Source organism: Talpa occidentalis, unplaced genomic scaffold, assembly GCF_014898055.3.
Source record: "Talpa occidentalis isolate TD23 unplaced genomic scaffold, MPIMG_talOcc4v2.1 talOcc4.16, whole genome shotgun sequence".
Classification (NCBI taxonomy): Eukaryota; Metazoa; Chordata; class Mammalia; order Eulipotyphla; family Talpidae; genus Talpa; species Talpa occidentalis.
This window is the reverse complement of record NW_023601653.1, coordinates 17113468-17135169: the sequence shown is the minus strand read 5'-3', so window position 1 is coordinate 17135169 and position 21702 is coordinate 17113468. Positions and strand designations below refer to the sequence as shown.

The following is a 21702-nucleotide window of genomic DNA, read 5'->3' as shown; positions in this document are numbered from 1 at the left end:
AGCCTCTGCAGTACGTGTTTGATCCCCAACCAGGGAGCTACCCACATGGTGTAGCAGACCTCACCTATCTCGCCCACTGCTCCCCTCAGCAGTGTATTTCAGCCAAATCTGCCTGTTCTGCTCCCCACTCTATTTCTGGTGAGTCCTCTCACCCTCCCACATCTCTGCCCTGTACCCCAGCTCTTGTATGCATAACTAATTTTTTTAAAAATTTATTTTAAAAAATATTAAATGAAAGGTATATAGGTCAAGCCAACTTTGTCTGCCATTCTCTTTCTTGACCCCTTCTCCCTCTTTGAACACTTGACTGTGTTGGACTTGGAAGGAAAACAGACCCAAGGATAATCAATCTTTTTTTTTTAAGATTTATTTATTTATGCACATAAGAGCTGGGGTACAGGCCAGAGATTCTGGGGGTGAGAGGATTCACCAGAGACAGAGTGGGGAGCAGAACAGGCGGATTGACTGAAATACATTGCTGAGGGGAGTAGTGGGCAAGACAGGAGAAGTCTGCCTCGCCATGTGGGTTTCTCCCAGGCTGGCCGGGGATTGAACTCATGCTGCAGAGGCTGCGGATTGCTTCATGGTGCGGTGCTTAACCCCTTGTGCCACCAGGGAGGCCCGATAATCAATCTTTAAGGAAGCTTGTTAAAACTTTACCCAAGCACTGTACAAGGTGTAAGAGGGGTTGAGGTGAACTGAGTCATGGTTTAAAGGCACCTTGAGAAGGCAACCAGTGGGCATCAGGCAGAGCCACAAGGAAACAGAAGCCACAATAATCAGAGGGAACATGCATAGAAGTAGCAGCCAGATTCAAGTATAGTAGCAATAGCAAGGGTTATTAAGATTGTGAGTAAAACTGCTTGGACTTAAAGACCAGGGGCTTCCCTGGCGGCACAAGCAGTTAAATCTCAGCCCTATGAAGCTATCCACAGTCACTGCAGCATGAGTTTGATCCCTGGGCAGGGAAATGACCCACATGGTGCATCAGACCTCTCTTGTCTCGCCTGCCGGCTGCTCCCCTCAGCAGTGTATTTCAGTAGATCCATCTCTTCTGCTCCCCACTCTGTCTCTGGTGAATCCTCTCACCCCCCAGCACCTCAAGGCTACACCCCAGCTCTTGTAAGCATAAATAATTTTTTTAAAAAATGAAGAGAAAATGATGAAATGGAAAAAAGACAAAGCAAAGCAAGCTGAATAAGGCATAGTACTGGATACAGTATCCTCAATGTAATGTCTTGAATACAAGGATGTATACTAGGAAGAGGAGGTAGGTTGTAAGTAAGGGGAGGTGTCTAGAGATTAATTGTTTTAATAATTAAAGAGTAGTAATGAGATCATTTGTAGCACAGCTTTTTCTTTATAGTTATTTACTACTGTTTATTCAATGTTGAAAATTTCCTCAACTCCCATTTTATTCCAGATCTTAATTAAGTAGGCCTAAATTATGGCACATCTAGTTTGTTTCCTTTGCTCCAGAACTTCCTCTATTACTGTCTTATTTTTATGTACCTATTAGACTCATTCTTCTCATGTAATTTTCTTATATGTTTTATAAACTTCTCATCAAATCTAAGCTTTTTATTGTAACAAAAAAAAAGTCTCCTTCCCTGCCTCTATCAACCGACCGTCAGCTTGGGGAACCAAACTTACCTATCACAAAATCACAATCAGTCCCCAAGTCAGTCTTTGGATTGCTAAGAAGTCAGTCTCCTTCCCAGCCACCTTCCCTTTGGTGGTGATGGGGTTTGGAGTTCCCAGTGTCTTTTGGCTTTGGTCTGAGGTGGGGGTGGAGTCCACAAAGCCTGTATGGAATTAGCTTTAGGACATCCTTTTCCCCATAACACTTATGGTTTCCCACACTTGACACACACCCCACTTTAAATCAGGGCAGCTGTTAATCTCCTAAGTAGAAGGTCCTACTTTCACTCCTGCAAATCATTACAGTCACTTTCTTTCAGAGCTGGCCTAAAACTTTCAACTCCTAGAAATTGCTTTCCTAGTAACAACTGGGCTGCCAGATCCCCACCCCCCACCCCCACTAGTACATTATTATGCAGTCACAGCTTTTGTTCTGAGTTCTGAGCTTGGTTCTCTTTCTTTGCATTGCAACCTCTTTGGGGGCAAGGACTGAGCACTTGCTCCATTTGTATGCCTCTTCACAGCGCTTAGCCAAAAATGTTCTTAAAATGCTTAATGAATTAGCATAATTAGAAGTTTCCTAACATAAATATGGGGTTGTTGAAATAATGTGTAGGAGTTTCCCTTGTCTCCACAGCCCCCATATTAAGAGAAATGGCAATATACCTTTTTTCCAGACAATTTCCTAAATAAGAAAAAATAGCTCTGATGCCTCAATTCTGAGGCCATATCCAACTTCTGGGTACAACACAAACTGGTGTTGTTTTTGTTTCCTGAGAGGAGAGTGAAAGACTTAAAGGAAGATAAAACAGCAAATTTGAAAGCCTTAGTTTTTAATGATTTGTTGATTTTTAGAATTCTCTAGTTATGAACCTGTGAAACATCTTAGCAATCCCAATTGTAGACTAAAGAAAGGATGAACTTGTTAACTCTGAGAAGACTACTTCCAAGAATTTTAAGGGTTCTACACACTGAAATTTCCTATGTAATAATGATACTGTAATTTCACTAAAGTTATTAAAGATTAATTTGACAAAACTTTTGGAGCAGTTTATGTGCCTGGCACCTTTCTATGCACCAAGATGGCCATATCCCTAATTGAGGATATGAAGGATTGAATGGAGGAAGTAGGTAAAGAAAATACTGCCAAGCTCAGACTTAAGGTAGCAAAACAATACATTAAGTTGATTTTTTTTTTAAAATAAGAGCAGCCCAAAGAACCTTAGATTTGTGACATATATATATAATATATATATATATAAGGAGTTAAAAGAGTAGTATGGAAGTAGAAGAGCAAATGTCAAGATATAGCCGTAGTAAGCAAATAGAGGAAAGTGAGCAGAAAGAAATAACTTTAGAATTAGCTTTTAAAAAAATCATGAGAAAAAATGAAAATGGTGGTGGGTTGAGAGGCAAAAGAAATTTGAGAAGTAGATGGTACCAACATTGATTTAAATTTTACAGAAACCTCTGTTAATGGTTTATGTGGTGGTCTGTGAGGGAAACTTGCCAAACTAGTCCAGATTTGACTCTCCTTTCAACATTCTGTCTCTCCACTCTCCTCAGTTTTCTGGCATCCTCAAGCTGCTTGTGTCCAGGGTTTTACCTCAGTCTCTCAAGGCAATTCTTTCCTCCCATGGAAGCTTTTCCCATTTTGTTCTAGGGCGGTTACTCCAACTATCCTTTTTCTAAGGTAAGGAGCCCGATTATACGGTAGTATATTGATCCACTTATAAATTAGTAATGCTTAGTAATTTTTTTTTTTTTGCGTATCTCTCTAAGACTATGTTTTAGTGAAACCTCCTTGAGATGCTTAGTATAGAATTTCTAAAATGAATTTTTAATCATTGTGGTTGATTAGTAGGATGTTTTCTTAAGCCCTGATGTTCTTTCTAAGCATAAACTTGGTGCTTGTAAACACTCATGAAATTATCTTTTTTTTTTTTTTTTAAGAATTATTTATTTATTTATACATGCACTGGGTACAGTCAGAAGCGTGGGAGGGTGAGAGAATTCACCAGAGCCAGAGCAGGGAGCAGAACAGGCAGATGGACCGAAATACATGGCTGAGGGGAGCAGCGGGCGTGGCGCGAGAGGTCTGCGCTCCATGTGGGACCCTCGCAGGTGGCCGGGGATCGAACTGGTGCTGCAAAGGCTGCAGGCAGCTTCGCAGCCCAGCGCCCAACCGCTGCGCCACCAGGGGAGGCCCTGAAATTATTTTTTCTTGAAAATTAATGATAGGGCCACCCTGGTGGTGCAAGGGGGGTAAGTCTCAGCACTATGAAGCAATCTGTAGCTACTGCTGCATGAGTTAGATCCCCAGCCAGCCAGGGAGCAACCCACATGGCGCAGCCGACCTCTCCTGACTCACCCACTGGTCCCCTCAGCAGTGTACTTCAGTCAATCTGCCTATTCTGTTCCCCACTCTGTCTCTGGTGAATTCTCTCACACACACACCCCCACCCCTCTGGCCTGTACCCCAGTTCTTATATGCATAATAAATAGATCTTTTAAAAAAAGAAATAACCTATCATGTTTCATCACAGTCACTAAAAATTCATTCTTTTTCAATTGCCATTTCCACTTAAAGATACAGCTTTCTTTCTTCTACCCACTTTACCAATTTTTGAATCATCATAAAATTTAAACCATCATTATGTTCTCTATAAAATTCTTTTTTTTTAAAGATTTATTTATTTATTTGTTTGTTTATTTATTTAATTTATTTATTTATACAAGCACTGGGTACAGTCAGAAGCGCAGGAGGGTGAGAGAATTCACCAGAGCCAGAGCGGGGAGCAGAGTAGGCAGACTGACGAAGTACACTGCTGGGGGGAGCAGCGGGCGGCAGGAGAGGTCTGCGCACCATGTGGGACCCTCCCCTGGAGGCCGGGGATCGAACCGGCGCTGCAGAGGCTGTGTGCAGCTTCGCAACCCAGCGCTCAACCGCTGCACCACCGGGGAGGCCCATCTCTCTATAAAATTCTTAATAGTAAAATATGCCCTCAGTAATTTTATGTATTTTCAACCACTAATGGAATATTTTTCATGTTGTAAAGTAGAACCATGGCAACAAGAGTGCCTCCGAATATTATTTTTCTCAATCCTAAAACTCTGTCACTGAGAATTATACCAAAAAGGTTAGAAACATACGTTGTTTTTGAAAATTGTGATTTGTGGTTACAAAATATTGAAAGTTTCTGATTTATACCTGTCACCTCCATTTTCTTTTCATCTGCTTTTCCCCTGCCTCTCCTCAGGCTTCTTGCCTTATTGCTTTGAAAATATTCTCTTAAAACAAGGTCACCAACAATTCCTTTCTTGTCAAATTCAAAAGCCACTTCTTTTCCTCCACCACTTGCTAAAGTTTATCATCCTTTTCTTCTTAAAACACTAGTTTTTAATTATGAGACTTATACGTGATGGGCCTCCCTGGTGGCCCAAGGGGTTAAGTCTCAGCATTATGAAGCTATCTGCAATCATGGCAGAGCTGCAGAATGAGTTAGATCCCCTACCAGGGAGCTAACCCACATGGCTCAGCCGACCTCTCCTGTCTCACCTGCTGCTCCCCTCAGCAGTGTATTTCAGTGGATCTGCCTGTTCTGCTCCCCATTCTGTCTCTGGTGAATCCTCTAACCCCCCCCTCCCTGCACCTCTGGCCTACACCCCAGTTCTTGTATGCATAAATAAATAAATCTTTAAAAAAAAGTCTTATATGTGCTCCCCTTTGCATTAGGACAATATGAAAACTGTCACAGTTTCTGTTACTATTATTACTGCTTTAACTTAGTAGTTACGTAACAGGGTGGTCCCCAGGAAAGGGGGAGGTTCCAGGTTCCCTGCCTCACCCAAATGGAGGATGGAGCTGAGCAGGGAGAGAAGAAGCTGCAGAGGAGACTGAGGAAGGAAGGAAGCAGGATGGAGCCAGGAGGAGACCTGGAGGAGGCGCATGGAATGGAGAGACACGTGAAAAAACTGTGCTTGCCTTTTGGTCGTGGACTGGGTGACACAGATGTGGGTGAGACCCGTGGGGAGATGTCAATGGCAGCTTTTATCTTGATTTTGATTTTGCTCTTTTCCTTCTGGGCTTGTCTGGTTGTTTCTGACCATTTTCTGTGGGTCCCCACTGGAAGATGCTTTAGACTTGTGGCAGGCTTTGGGGCCTTGCTCTGGGCCAATCCCATTTGGATGGAGTTTTACCCACGAGGGGTCGGGTAAGTTTGGGTGCTTGATTTAGAAACTAGATTCTTTGCCTTTCCTGTATTGTTTCCTAGTTGTATTAAAGTTCCTTCCCATTAAAGTCTCATATGTTTTGTGTTGATGCGGCAGATGGCAGAACCCATTTAGAATAGGCAGGTTTGCATGGTTTGGGCTGCCCCCTCTCCCTGCCCTGTAGCAGTTAGCTTATATTCACAGCTTACTGTAATTATCATAATTATTCTAAGGAGGTTGATATTATTATCTTCATTTTCAAGTTGAGAAAATATGTTCAAAATTTAATCAACTTGCTCAAATTCACACAATTTGGAAAGTGTTAAATTTAGCAATGGAAAGGAACAACTTTTCCTAACTGGATCATAGTATGCTCTGTTATCTATATTTAAATTAAATAGAGTTTATTTGGTTTATTCCATTTATCTGCAGTTTGAGTGGATACCTACTTCATTGTGAGTAAAACTGCTTGGACTTAAAGACCCTCTAAAATAACTACAGGGTCTTCCCTGGTGGCATTTCAAGTACTTTTTTTTGCCCAAGTTGTCCATGCACAGTTTTATCTAGTCTCCTTTGAATTCTGTTTCACCAGGATCACAAAATGTGGCTAGATTACAAATTGTTATGTGTCACTTATTTTTTTCTCCTTTTCTGGTTCTGTGGGAATAGAAATGTTCTAATCATGGTTATAAAATTTAAAAATCTATTATCATATTTTTTTTTAAAGATTTATTTATTTATTTACACACGCACTGGGTACAGTCAGAAGTGCCGGAGGGTGAGAGAATTCACCAGAGCCAGAGCGGGGAGCAGAGCAGGCAGAAGGACCGAAGTACACTGCTGAGGGGAGCAGCGGGCCTCAGGAGAGGTCTGCGTGCCATGTGGGACCCTCGCTGGTGGCCGGGGATCAAACCGGCCCTGCAGAGGCTGCGGGCAGCTTCTCAACCCAGCGCTAAACCGCTGCACCACCGGGGAGGCCCTATCAGAATTTGATGGATGATAAGATAGATATAAAATTAAGTGATATAGTGTAACTTGTGCAACTTTGAGTGGATTTTTTTGAATCCATGGTAGTGATAGAGTAGGATTTAGTTACATACATATTTTGTTTTTTTTTTTTTAAAGATTTATTTATTTATGCATACAAGAACCGGGGTACAAGCCAGAGGTGTGGGGGATGAGAGGATTCAGCAGAGACAGAGTGGAGAACAGAACAAGTGGATTGACTGAAATACACTGCTGAGGGGAGCAGCGAGCGAGAAAGGAGAGGTCTGCTGCGCCATATGGTAGCTCCCTGCCGGAGATTGAACTCGTGCTTCGGTGGCTATGGATGACTTCATAGGTTGTGTCTTAACCCCTTGTGCCACTGGGGAGGCCCCATATTTTGTTTTCTTAAGTATGCATTAACAACAGGATAATCTAGCTACAAAAGTTCCCCTTAAGACTTTTGTTGGAATGTCAGTGGTAATAACTGGGACTTGAATGTTTTAGATTTCATCTGAAATTAGTTGTCCAAATACAACAATAAATGGTTGCCATGGTTGTCAGCTTTGATTAATGTAATATTAAACCTCTTTAGTATATTATATCACTATTTTAACTGACAGATTTGAATTAAAAAGATACACATATATCTTACAAACACATTAAATGTATAGTGTTTGATGGTCTCTTTTAACATACCCTTACTTTTTTCAGAGGCAGGCATTTGGCTCTATTCCTTTCTTTTTGTCACTTGATCTTTTACCTATTTAACAAAATACCTTTTTTTTTTAAAAAAAGAGATTTAGTTATTTATGCATGCAAGAGCTGGGGTACAGGCCAGAGGTGTGGGGGGTGAGAGAATTCACCAGAGACAGAGTGGGGAACAGAACAGGCGGATCAACCAAAGTAGACTGCTGAAGGAGAGCAGTGGGCGAGACAGGAGAGGTCTGCCGCACCATGTGGGTTTCTTCCTGGGCTGCTGAGGATGGAACTCATGCTACAGAGGCTGCAGACAGCTTCATAGGTTGCATCTTAACCCCTTGTGCTACCAGGGAGGCCCCAAAATACCTTTAGTCACTGATTACCAAGTGGATGGAAGGAAGAGAGTATTATGTGTTATCTGAAAGTATATAAAGGACATTTTTTTTTTTTTAGAGGCATATTTTATTTATTTGTTTGTTTATTTTGTTTATACATGCACTGGGTACAGTCAGAAGCGCGGGAGGGTGAGGGAATTCACCAGAGCCAGAGCGGGGAGCAGAGCAGGCAGAAGGACAGAAGTACACTGCTGAGGGGAGCAGCAGGCGGCAGGAGAGGTCTGCGCGCCATGTGGGACCCTCGCTGGTGGCCGGGGAGCAGCCAGGGATCGAACAGGTGCCACAGAGGCCACGGGCAGCTTCGCAACCCAGCGCTCAACCGCTGCGCCACGGGGAGACCCTCTTTTAACTCTTAATACAGCTTTTTGCTTAAGCTCTAGCACAACCCTACTTTAGTTTTGTGGTAATGTATTCCTGCATATTAGGAGCATTATTTTTTGTGCCTTATTTTCCCCCCAGAAACTACACTTTCTCCAGGAGGACCACTGATTGTCTTGTGTGTGTGTGTACATGTGTATGTAAGTTTGTGTGCATGGTGTGTAGGCTGTTTGCCTCCCTGGCTTGCAGAACCATCCCCAGTCAGGTTGGTCACTACGGATGTTATTTTTTTAAAAGATTTTATTTATTTATGCATACAAGAACTAGGGTACAGGCCAGAGGTGCTGTGGGGGGGCGGTGAGAGGAGTCGCCAGAGAAAGTGGGAAACATAACAGGCTGACTGACTGAAATACCCTGCTGAGGGGAGCAGTGGGGCAAGACAGATGAGGTCTGCTGCACCATGTGGGTTGCTCCCTGGCTAGCAGAGGCTATGGAGAGCTTCATAGTGCTATGCTTAACTCCTTGTGCCACTAGGGAGGCCCCAAAAGAGCAATTTCTTTTTTTTTTTTTTTTAAATAATAAATTTTATTGTTATATTCCCCATACAATTGCAGCCCCCCCTTTCTGACCCCAATCCCTCCCCTCCCGCCCCCGCCCCCCTAAAAGTGTCTCTGGTTCATAGTTTTTTGTTGATTTTGATTTTCACTTTCTTAAAGTTATTCATTTTCCTGGTCCCTTATTTAAGTTTTCTAGATTCCTGTTATGAGTGAGACCATCCGGTATTTTTCTTTTTCTTTTTGGCTTATTTCGCTGAGCATGATCCCTTCCAGTGCCATCCATGTTGCTGCAAATTGCATGTGTTTATCTTTTTTGAATGCTGAGTAATATTCCATGGTATATATGTACCATATCTTCTTGATCCAGTCATCTACTTTTGGGCATTTGGGTTGTTTCCAAAGCTTAGCTATTGTAAACAGTGCTGCTATAAATATAGGGGTGCAGGTGCTCTTTGGAATTGATGTTTCTGTGTCCTTTGGGTAAATACCTAGGAGTGGAATTGCTGGATCCTATGGAAGCTCTATGTTTAGTAGGTCCAGAAATCTCCACACAGCTCTCCATAGTGGTTGGACCAGTTTGCACTCCCACCAACAGTGCAGAAGAGTTCCTTTTTCTCCGCACCCTCGCCAACATTTGTTGTTGCTAGTTTTTTTAATATGTGCCATTCTCACTGGTGTAAGATGGTATCTCATGGTAGTTTTGATTTGCATTTCCCTGATGACAAGTGATGTTGAACATTTTTTCATATGCCTGTTGGCCATTTTCATTTCCTCTTCAGAGAAGTTTCTTTTTAGCTCTTCTGCCCATTTTTTGACTGGATTATTTTCTTTGTTGTTGTTGAGTCTCGTCAGCTCTTTGCAGATTTTTGTGATCAGTCCTTTATCATTAGTGTTGGGTGCAAAAATGTTCTCCCAGTTGGTGGGGTTTCTCTTTGTTTTTGTTATTGTCTCTTTTGCTGTGCAGAAGCCAAAAGAGCAATTTCAATAGATCTGAAACAAGTCAATTTTTGTCGTGCTTATACCTTCCTTCACTTTGCTTCATATCATTATTATGGACTGATTCATTCCTGTTCTCTCTATATTGGATTTTTGGAAAAGTCATGATGCATTTTTGCTTGAAAAACAGAAAAAATACATCATGACATTTCCGACAACCTAATAGTACTTTAATTTTTCAAAGTGCTTTCTGTGTGTACATATTTTGTCTTTTTTGCCCTATCATCTGAGAGGGAGATTGGGATAGTTTTTACACCCCCATCCCACAATCTTTAGGTCAATTGTATTACTCCTGTTTTACACAGGAGGATGTTTAACAAATCTTCAAAGTTACCCAACTAGAAAGTGGCTAGATTGGCATTTAGAACTCAGAGTTCCTAAGATGTGAATGCCTGGACATTAAATTCATGGAGTTTTCTCTGTCACATGCTGAATGTCAGATCAGATGGAACATTGGTGGTAATGGGAAGGTAAGTGGCCCCAGAAGGTCACAGAATTCAATTTGGAGCTGGAATTACTCTTTCAGCCTCTTGGTTTTGTTTCTACCTGCCACTGTAGTCTTCTGTATGTTATTTACTTGAAAGTGTAAATTTGGTTTATTCCTCCCCCCAATAGCTACAGACAGTGTGTTTGATTATTTGATTTAAAAGGAACTTGTTGGATCCCAGTGCTAAACAGAGAAAATGTTCATTTCCCATAGGGATTAGGGAGAATCACTGGGTGCAATGATACCTAGCACGATCTTCAAATAGACAGATTTTTGCTAGATATTGTTTAGAAGTCAAATTTAATTGACAGATGGGAAAGGCTTTATTTCCTAATACATCCTAAACCCCAAATTCCCCAGAGATGATTTCGGTATACATCAAAGACCAAAACTTCAATCCAGAAAGCAATAGAAGTAAATCACAGTTCCGTGAATTTGCTTTCTTTTCAGCCTCACCTGTCCACTTTTTAGACCTTTCTGAATTCTCACATCGATGGCAGACTTCAGCTCCGCTCATCCAAAGCTTTCCATTTTGGTCAGCGTAAATCCCTGTAGGGCAATTGCTATCAGAAGGATAGGTATTGTGAGTTCACACAGGACTATGGGGGAGGGGTGAGCTGGTTGGTGGGGACTCCCAGCTCTAGGAGCTGGTCACTCAGCTTCAAACAAATCTGCATCACACTGGGAGTTTCCACCCCTTTTTCTATGTCAATGATTCCCATTTGTCCCTAGTGCCTGGGGTTTCAGGTCCTGGTGAGCCATTCTCCTTTATCTTCCTTTTGTTTTCAGCTGCATTCTGCCTTAACTATTGACAATTATCATTTATTCTGTACCTTTTAGTTTGGTGGTGAATGCTGAGGCTTTGCTGGCCTTTCATTTCTGCCACTTAAGCTCTTTCTAAAGAACTGGGACTCAAACATCAATTCTATGATGTTTCTGGCGGCCGAGGTAATCTTAGAGTTGGAAGGGGTTTCTGATTATTAATTTTCTCTACTAATTTTCGGTGGGGTCAAGAAAAAGTGGAATAAAAAAGAGAGAGCTTCCTGTGATTCCGAACCTCCCTCTCATCTCATAAACCTTTCTGAGAACTTTTCTGTCTTAAAAAAAAAAATGCACACACATTGTACAGGTTCACAGACCTCATAACCTTGTGTGTATCCTCTCCAAATTATGAATCCTGTTTGCTCTAGTATCCTTCTGGAATCATTATAGGTTCTGATCTAGTATGAAGAATTATGTAGCTGTTGAGAATGTGGAATGAGGCTGTTGAGAAGCATTGACTTGATTTCATCTCTATTTTCTATAATTTTCATATTCATTTCAGCCTCATCTATTTTAAATTCTAGGAGCACTGTTTGATATGGCATGGGAAAGAAATAATGAATTTCCAGTTTGCTACCCCATTTTCTTAGAACCTCCTTATAACCTTTTTGGGGGGAAATAAAGTGCTGATCATCCCCAATCATCGCATGTAGCAGGAAAGTGCCCTCTAGAGGAATTTCTTGGTAGTTTCCAGGAAATTCTGGAATAAGGAGCAGGTGTAGGGACAGAAAAGTGAAATTAGATCAGCTGCTCAACTACCTGGTGCCCTGAAGTTCAGTTGGATGCATGGTCATCTTCAATGCCAAGGTCAGGTGAAGGAGGCAGGATTCATCACTGGCTAAAAGGGGTTTCAAAGAACCTTGAGTCCCCTGGAACTAGAATTTATCTAGAGAAGGTCCAAGGATCAAGTTATGATCAATGGATCAGGACCAATCCACTGGGTTGATTTTTAGAAAAAAGTTATCTTTTGGAAGCAACCAATGAGAACAATTTGAATTCCTGATGGACCTTTTATCCAAAATGAGGGTGTACATAATGGCACATTTTATGTTCTGTTCGGAGTGCTAGGACTTTTTGGTGGGAGGAAGAGAAACAAATGAATTTTAAAATTATTTTAAAAGTTCCAACTCTGGGTAAGTAGTCTCTCAGTTTCTGTCTCTCTTACCCTCACCTTGCAACTTCCCCTCTATCCCACTCACCAAACTCCAGACACTGTCATTGTCTGGGGCTGACCCTGTCTCCTTTTCTGGCTCTAGGTCATATTTCCTGCTCCTGGGAACTGCACTGATCTTGGCTACTTGGTTCTCGGAATTTCTGAGGAACTCTTAATGAGACTTCACCTCTCACATGTGCCCACTCTTGGATGCTCTAGGGAGGATACTGTCTCCCAAGTCTGTCCCTGAGGACCAACTATGGCAGTAGCCAATTACTTTTTTTTTTTTTTTATAAAAGATTTATTTATTTATTTATACAAGCACTGGGTACAGTCAGAAGCGCGGGAGGTTGAGAGAATTCACCAGAGCCAGAGCGAGGAGCAGAACAGGCAGACTGACAAAGTACACTGCTGAGGGGAGCAGCGGGCGGCAGGAGAGGTCTGCGTGCCATGTGGGACCCTCGCCGGCCAGTGGGGATCAAACCGGCACTGCAGAGGCTGTGGACAGCTTCACAGCACTGTGCTCAACCGCCTGCACAGCCAGGGAGGATGCAGTAGCCAACTACTCTTATGGTGAACAGCTGTTTAGGACATTTGAGTTAGGTCTTTTGCCTAATAATCCCTCCTAACTTTGTCCTCTCTATCCTGGTCTATCCTGGTATTTAATCATGTGTCCTGCCCTGTCCCCCACTATCCAGCCCCTGCCCTCTAAGTTCCTTTCTGAAGAGGTAGCCCCTCTCCCTCTGGCATTGGTCCCATGTTTTTCTTTTTTTTTTTATTTTAAAATTATTTTTTAAAGGTTAATTTATTTATGCATATAAGAACTGGGGTACGGGCCACAGGTGTGGAGGTGGTGGTGGTGGTGAGAGGATCCACCAGAAACAGAGTGGGGAGCAGAGCAGGCAGATCTACTGAATTACACTGCTGAGGGAAGCAGCAGGTGAGTCAGGAGAGGTCTGCTGCGCCATATGGGTCACCTCCCTGCCTGGGGATTGAACTCATGCTGCAGTAGCTGAGGAATGCTTCATAATGCTGATACTTAATCCCTTTAGCCACCAAGGAGGCCCTGGTCCCAAGTTTTAACACCTAGAATGCCTATAACTCTGTAGGCTGAGGCTGCTTTAGTTAGGCCTGATCTTTTTGGAAATTCTGTGGTTGGGTTTATATTGTACCTTCAGTATAGGTGATTGTAGGTTAATAATGAGATCATTTCTCAAAGGAATAGATAAAATTAATATCTAATATTAATATTTTCTCTTGATTACCATTTAAAGATGTGTGAAACCTGGTATGTTTAAATTTGAATGACTTTATCTAATATTTAATATAAGCTCATACAGATTTATTCTCAATATGTACAGAACATTTGAGAAGTCTAATGGGTTAAAAAAATAACAAGGAACAGAAGTTATGTGTGAATTTCCTGTTATGCTAAATTATTGTAAATATTTGCCATTTGGTCAAAATTATTATCTCATTTTTTATCTTTCCAGCTGCAGCAAAAACTCTCCAGAGAACCATGTTTACAGCTGTGACCATTCATGATCTTAACAATAGGAATCAACGATCCAAAAACAACTTATACGGTGCTTAACACACAAATGGGCTGGCATCCTAGAGGAGTTCAGAGGTTAGTGGATGTGAATTTTTTTTTAACATTTTTTTTTAAGATTGATTTATTTATTTATACAAGAACCAGGGTACAGGCCAGGGTGAGCGGATTCACTAGAGACAGAGTGGGGAGCAGAACAGGCAGACTGAAATACACTACTGAGGGGAGCCCGGGCACGACAGGAGAAGTCTGCCACGCCATGTGGGACCCTCGCCAGTGACCAGGATTGAACCGATGCTGCAGAGGCTGCAGACAGCTTCACAGTGCTGTGCTCAACCACCTGAGCCACCAGGGGAGGCCCTGAATTTTTTTTTAAGATTTATTTATTTATGCATACAAGAACTGGGGTGTAAGCCAGAGGTGTAGGGCGGGGGTGGGGGTGCGTTAGAGGATTCACCTGAGAGAGTGGGTAGCAGAACAGGTAGATCTACTGAAATACATGTGAATGTTTTTTTTTGTTTTTTGGGGTTTTTTTTGTGGGACCCTCGCTGGCGGCCTGGGAACGAACCCTGCAGGCAGCCTCGCAGCCCAGTGCTCAACCGCTGCGCCACCAGGGGAGGCCCTACATGTGAATGTTTTAATGAGAGATAGCACTTCACAAAATGCTTAAAGTCCAGCTGGTGGTTGAAGTAATCCATCTTGTAACTAAGCTCATCAGCAGTATAAAAATTGGGTTTGTTTAGGTTTGGCATGACTGATGAATCTGAAGTATAGGGTCCCATGTTTTCTAGCACGATAGAAATTAATTTTTGTATGCATAAATATACTTAAATGCACTGAGACTATTTTTTTGAGTACCAAGGTGATTTCTAAATTCCTATCAAAAATGGAGAAAGAGGGCCTCTCTGGTGGTGCAAAGGGCTAAGCACTGCCCTATGAAGCAATCCACAGCCTCTGCAGCATGAGTTCGACCCCCGACCAGCTAGGGAGCAACCCACATAGAGCAGCAGACCTCTCCTGGCTCACCCACTGCTCCCCTCAGCAGTGTATTTCAGTCAGTCACTCTGTCTCTGGTGAATCCTCTCACCTCCCACATCTCTGGCCTGTACCTAAGCTCTTATATGCATAAATAAATAAAAATCTAAAAACAAATGAACAAATAAACAAATAAATAAAATTTAAAAAAAATGGAGAAAAGACTTAAGACATCTATCTCCTTGCATTGAAGATTTAAAGCCCTTTGGCTTTTCCCAGGGAAGTACTTTCCTTAGTGCATTTTTGCCATAAGAGGGTGCTCCGGGACAATCTTTTCAGCAAAGCAACTGTCTTTGCTCTGCTACCTATAAAAAAAGCAAACATTTAGATTTGTAAATTTTACTTCTTATCGAAAAGTTGTCATTTTAAATTCAAAACATGGAAAAAAGTGGGAACACTATTGAAGATGTAAATAACCAGTGTCTGACTCTTAAGGAAAAGATAAACATTAGAAAATATTTTGAGTAGACCCTTGTTTTCTTTTTTAAGATTAGAATTACAGTGGACCAAAGCTGGACCCAGATTGTTCTAGGTCAGGAACTGAAAGCCGTATCAGGGAGATTAGAATTTGTTCTTTTCTTGTTCTTTTTTTGTAACGTTACTCACACAGTGTCTTTTGTCCAATGTTGTGGGGATTCACTATACTTGAAATTGCTTTTTTACCAAGCTTTGTCAGTGTTTCTATAATTAACCTGTCCTTAGTAAAGGGCTTTGAAACCAAGAATTCCATAATACTTTCACTGTCACCTCTGCTACATTTACTATCTATCCTTAGGTTGTAGTCTTCTTCCAAGTATAGGGGGTAAGCTGGTGGGGAGAAAACTCTGTTCTGTTTTCATGTGCTTGTGAATGGAGAATCAGAGGTAACCATAGTAGCTATTCTAACTAAGCACACAGTGTTGTGAAGGGCATCTAACAAATAGTGGCCTCAACATGGGAGCCAGTACAGAGGGTCTTCACTGTTTTGGTCACTGGTTATTTCTGCCACAGAATGTCTGAAGGTGTTGGCTCCTTCCTGCCTGGCTGGTAAATGGCCCAGGGATATAGCTGGGGTAAAGACAGAAACAAAATTTTTGCTTTTGAAAGAGTAATTCTTTCTTTCTTCCTTCCTTCCTTCCTTCCTTCCTTCCTTCCTTCCTTCTTCCTTCCCTCCTTCCTTCCTTCCTTCCTTCCTTCCTTCCTTCCTTCTTCCTTCCTTCCTTCCTTCCTTCCTTCCTTCCTTCCTTCCTTCCTTCCTTCCTTCCTTCCTTCCTTCTTCCTTCCTTCCTTCCTTCCTTCCTTCCTTCCTTCCTTCCTTTCTCTCTCTTTCTCTCTCTCTCTCTCTTAAGATTTATTTATACAAGAACTGGGGTACAGGTCAGAGGCGTGGGAAGTTGAGAGAATTCAACAGAGAGAGTGGGGAGCAGAACGGGCAGATGGACAAAAGACACTGCTGAGGGGAGCAGCTGGTGAGCAGGAGAGGTCTGCCGCGCCATGTGTGTATTTCCCCGGCCTGCCGGGAATCAAACCCGCGCTGCAGAGGCTGTGGACCGCTTCACAGCGCAGCGCTCAACCCACTGTGCCACTGGCGAGGCCCAAGAATGGTTCTCTTTTGTTAATATTCCCTAAATTCATCTCCTTAAGCAAAATTAAATGAGGCTTCCTTAGTCATCTTTATGACAATTTAGCTCTCTAATGTAAGATTGGAACTTGAGGATTTGTGAAGTATAACTTGGGAGATTTTATTTGGGAATAATGTCTAGTCATCAGTCTTTGGTGTTCTCTATATATATGGCATTCATTTAAAAACATGGACATATTGATAGTTCACATCAACATCTATATTTTATATACACGTCTCCTTAAATATGTGTTAAGTTCCACTTTCCAGAATCATTTAATTGTATGTTTTTCCCCTCTTGTGGTGATACACAAAAAAGAAGGAAGAAAGAGCTCTGGGTAAGGGAAAATATACATAAGCTTTTTTTCCTTTTAATATTGAGATTCAAAATTGCATTTCTCTTCTTCTTTCACTCGTAGAAAAAGAAATCCAACCATTTCTTAGATTCTTGACCATAAAAGCACATCCTGAAGAAAGTATTTTCTTTAGGAATCTAGTATTAGAAACCATAGAGGTTATCACATGGTCAAGAACTAACATATGACATAGTGTTTTCTAACTTTTTCCTGCCCTGCCTTCCCATTTATAAATTAAAAATGTTAAGATTTAAAATAAGCCATAAAACCACAAACTCAGCATTGCTGATTGTTGTCTCGAACACTGTGGGCGGCTCAAGCATCAAAAGTGGGATGTGCAGTGACTAGACTGGTTGCTGACCTGCATGCACATTTTTTCCCCATTAATCCTTTGCACAGAACAGATGCTCTGGGTGCAGTTTTAGAATGTCCAAAATATGTGGGTTGAATTTGGCCAATGAGTTAGCTGAATGTGTAGCACAGATACCAGCCTGGAAACAGCTCACATTTTAATGAGAAATGCACATTCAGCATGGCACTGTATTTTCCAACGAGGTGATTCCCAGCGGTGGAAAACACAAGGGAGAAACAGGCATTCATGTGGAACTGCTTTAAAACAGAGTTCTTGTGTATCCTGTCTGGGGGGTGGGGAGGGCAGGGCTCACCAGTGCCCCTTGGGAAATGAGATAATGGAACTTTGCTAAGCATAATTGAGTTGAGTTTTTTAAAAAAGATTTATTTTTTTATGCATATAAGAGCTGGGGTACAGGCCAGAGGTATGGGGGTGAGAGGATGCATCAGAGACAGAGTGGGAAGCAAAACAGGCAGATCTACTGAAATACACTGCCGAGGGGAGCAGTGGGTGAGACAGGTGAGGTCTGCTGCACCATGTGGGTCCCTGGCCAGGGATCTAACTCATGTTGCAGTAGCTGGCAATAGCTTGATAGCACTGTGTCTAACTCCTGAGCCACCAGGGAGGCCCCGGATAATTAAGTTATAATATCATCAGCATAATTATTCAAAAAGAGAATTTCTAAAAATGAATAAAGAACTCAAAATTATAACTAGAAAAAATCTTTGAAAGAGGGTAAAGGTATTACCCCATTCATATTCTGAGAACTGTGAATAATCAGGGAAACAAATTTTTCATTGTTCCACTATAAAGGAAAATAAAAAAAGAACACTGAAGAAAGTAAAATGAGGTAGAAAACTCTCTTAGAAACATGCTTTACGAGAAGTGGTTCTATTTCCTCTCAGCAATCTCTGTATGTGCATGTGTTAATCAATTTGGGATCATCTGTAAATACATAAACAATATAATTGAGATATTTTTTAGGAATGAGACTCAATCACCTTTAAAATGAAAGCAAAATACTATTTTGGTAGTGTTAGCAAACAAGCATTTAATTTTATATCATTATGGCTAGTTGTGGATGGCATACAAAAACAGCAGTGGAAACTGGCTTCTAGAAAAGCAAATACATAATGGAAATATTATATTTGAAGTACGGGTGGTGATTGTTTATTCTATTTTCTGCTGGTCAAGTTTACAGTTCACAGCCTCAGCATCTTTCTTAGAAGAGACAGGGAGATGAGAGGATATGAAATTAGGATATCAAAGAATGAAAGAAACTGTGTTGTTTAATCTGAAGAAGGCAAGACTAGCAGAGTTAAGAGAAGGAAGAGGATTCAGGTTACTTCAGCATGGGTCCTGCAAGTAGAATTTTGTTCAGTGAATGAAAAGAATTGGGATATGTCAGAATTTGGTTCAATATTGAGCTCTGTTGGGCAATAATAGTGTTGTAGGTAAGATCGAGCATCAGGATGTCATGACAATAGGACAGAAATTATGATGTAGAGTTACAGTTTCAATTCTTTCAAAAGCTTAAGGGTAAAAACTTAAAAAAATCTATTTACAAAAACTGTAGAAAAAAATGAATGTCTGCTGTTTCTAAGTCACCCAGCCTCCAGCACTTTGTTTTAACCACCTGAACTAAGACAGTTGTTATTATCTAGATATTAAGGGTTTGGCTTAAAGAGATGTGTATGGGTTATTAGGTGATAAGGGGTGGACTTATGATGATTAGTTTTATGCTTGAGTGTGGCTGGGTCACGGTGCCAATAGTTTAAATGTTGCTGTATGGGTAATTTTTAGAAATGATTAACATTTAAACCAGTAGAGTTTGAGTAAAGCAGATTATCTTCCATAACATGGGTTGTAGAGCAATATGTATAGTCAAATCCATTTTTATTAAAAATTCATATTCAGGGCCTCCCTGGTGGCACAAGGGGTTAAGCAACCCACTATGAAGCAATTCACAGCCTCTGCAGCATGAGTTTGATTCCCGGCCGGCCAGGGAGCTACCCACATGGCTCAGCACACCCCCCATATCTCTGGCCTGTACCCTGGCTCTTGCATGCATAAATAAACCTTAAAAAAAATTCACATTCAAACATATGTATATGTAGATATAATGCATATCAAACTAGCAGTGGTTACTGCTGTATGGGACAGGGCTTCAAGTGAGGAGAGAAGTGTACTTTAATTTTACAAAATTTTTGTAATTAATTTTTTTCCCAGTCAGATGTATTCTTACCTTTGTATTTTACTCTAGAGGAATATCCTGATTTTCTTTATTTCTTTTAAAAAGATTTATTTTATTTATACAAGAACAAGGGTACAGGCCAGATGCGCTAGAGGATGAGAGGACTCACCAGAGACGGAGCAGGGAACAGAACAGGCAGACTGATGAAATACACTGCTGAGGGAAGCAATGGGCGAGACAGGAGAGGTCTGCCACACCATGTGGGACCCTCACAGACTGGACGGGATCGAACCGGCGCTGCAGAGGCTGTGGACAGCTCCACAGCACTGCTCTCAACCGCCTATACCGCCACGGGAGGCCCTGAGATTCCACACTTTATAATAAATGAATCTAGTAACAAATTATTATGATGTGAGGTATTTAATATGAGTAAAGATGAACTTTCATTGGTAGTATAGCTGTGAGTTGGGTTTCCCAGGCAGCAGACTCAGAGACAGAATTTAACATGCAGGATGTTTATTAAGCAGTGCCCTTGGGATCAAAACTTGTCAAGAGATGGGGAAGGAAACAGAGGTATGAGTCCAGCTGTGATGCACACCGTCCACAGTCTCAGCTGGCCCCGCAAAAGAGCTCTGAAGTGTGAATGGCCCTTCAGCATTGTCCTTATTTGGCTCCAGATAGCTAAGCCTTTATACTTCTACATGCACTGCTCACTGGATATGGGTCACCCTAGAAAGGACATGATTTTGGGCAAGACTTCTTTCTGCTTCTGAGGCAATCTGGAAGGGGTCTACTGACAGCTGAAGGTTGATTGAAGTAATTCCTTAAAGATATTAACAGAGGGTAAGGCTGCCTGCTGAGTCCTTTAGGGAAGAAGGTACTGGGTAGCACATAATAATGCCTGTTTCACACATCCTTCTTGTTCTTAGGGTCAACTTCTCAGAGTTCAAAACTATTTGAATGTCTTTTTGAAGACTTAAATTATTTCGTGTGAAATACTTGTGGTACTGGGCCTCCCTGGTGGCGCAGCGGTTGAGCGCTGGGTTGCGAAGCCGCCCGTAGCCTCTGCAGCGCCGGTTCAATCCCCAGCTGCTCCCCGGCCACCAGAGGAGGGTCCCACATGGCGCGCAGACCTCTCCTGCCGCCCGCTGCTCCCCTCAGCAGTGTACTTCGGTCCTTCTGTCTGCTCTGCTCCCCGCTCTGGCTCTGGTGAATTCTCTCACCCTCCCGCGCTTCTGACTGTACCCAGTGCTTGTATAAATAAATAAATAAATAAATAAATCTTTAAAAAAAAAAAAAAAAAAAAAAGAAATACTTGTGGTACTTATTAAGTGCTAGCCATCAACATTATCATAATTTTTAACATGATTATTAATACTACTGTTCTCACTCAGCAGATGCCTTGGAAAAACATGGTATTATTTCCCAAGCAGGTACATGAAGTATATTAAATTGGTCTTGAAAAAGTTTCAAATTTACCTGTGGTATGAGTGCTAATTCCTTTTAACATGTAAAAGGGGATTTTATTCTTCTCTTTTGCTTTTATAAGGTATAGTGCAGTGTTATTTGATGACTCCTAGGCAACTTTCTTTCTTGGTTTATTAAGGGAAAAGCCAGGCCCAGGATTTAGATTAATTCCTTAGACAAATGTAATCACATCATAAATCACAACAATACATGAAAAGCTGGCTTCTGCCCTAGGGAAAAAAAATAGTAGCATGAGGCTATTATGTGAATGCTGTTGACATTTGGTTTCTTGCATTTGCCTACTCTGCTGGTAGAAAATATCTGTTAACTAGGAAAAACAAATATTAGTGGCTAACATTTACTGAGCACTGTACTAAATATTTCACCTTCTGAATTATCTCACTTAAGAATCCTATCAATCTTATGTGGTAGATATTTTTATCTTTTCTCCTTTACAAGTGATGAAACTGACAATCAGAGGGGTAAACTGATTAAGGTCAAACACGTACTTAAATGGCAAAGCAAGAATTAGAACCAAGGTTAACTGGATCCCAAGATTCATACTTCTAACCAGCCCACTTTACTGACATGCAGGACCAACTTGAGTCCATTTCTTTCAATAAATTGTTGAAAACATACTATAAACCCAGCATAGTCCAGTACGGGGAGAATGAAGATGTAGAAGCCATCGCTGCACATATGCAATCTCGCAGTGGGATTTTAAGATTATCAAGGGGACTGTTTTCTAAACTTGAATTCTTCATTTACCATTTTTCTTTGTTCTCAAGTGTACCACGTGAAGTATTCCTCCCCCTCTCTCAACTCGCCTATCTCTGGAACTTGACATGTGCACTCAAACATTTCAACTGTGTTTAAAGG

General features: G+C 41.4%; 1 protein-coding gene and 1 long non-coding RNA gene across 3 annotated transcripts in view; one reads left to right on the top strand and one right to left on the bottom strand.

Annotated features, from left to right (window-relative positions):
* Nucleotides 1-10767, bottom strand: part of USP44 (ubiquitin specific peptidase 44) — a 35382-nt gene extending 24615 nt beyond the window's left edge. Inside the window, exon 1 of the mRNA XM_037513846.2 lies at nt 10749-10767. The gene's annotated coding sequence lies outside the window, so the exon portion shown is untranslated. The remainder of the gene's footprint in view (nt 1-10748) is intronic.
* Nucleotides 10768-10914: 147 nt separating this feature from the next.
* LOC119247414 (uncharacterized) overlaps nt 10915-21702 on the top strand; it is a 72448-nt gene continuing 61660 nt past the window's right edge. The window contains exons 1-3 of one of the 2 annotated variants that reach the window (XR_005125744.2): nt 10915-11045; nt 11133-11240; nt 13761-13897. This is a non-coding gene — a long non-coding RNA (uncharacterized LOC119247414). The remainder of the gene's footprint in view (nt 11046-11132; nt 11241-13760; nt 13898-21702) is intronic. The other variant, XR_008552165.1, reaches the window with a different exon arrangement.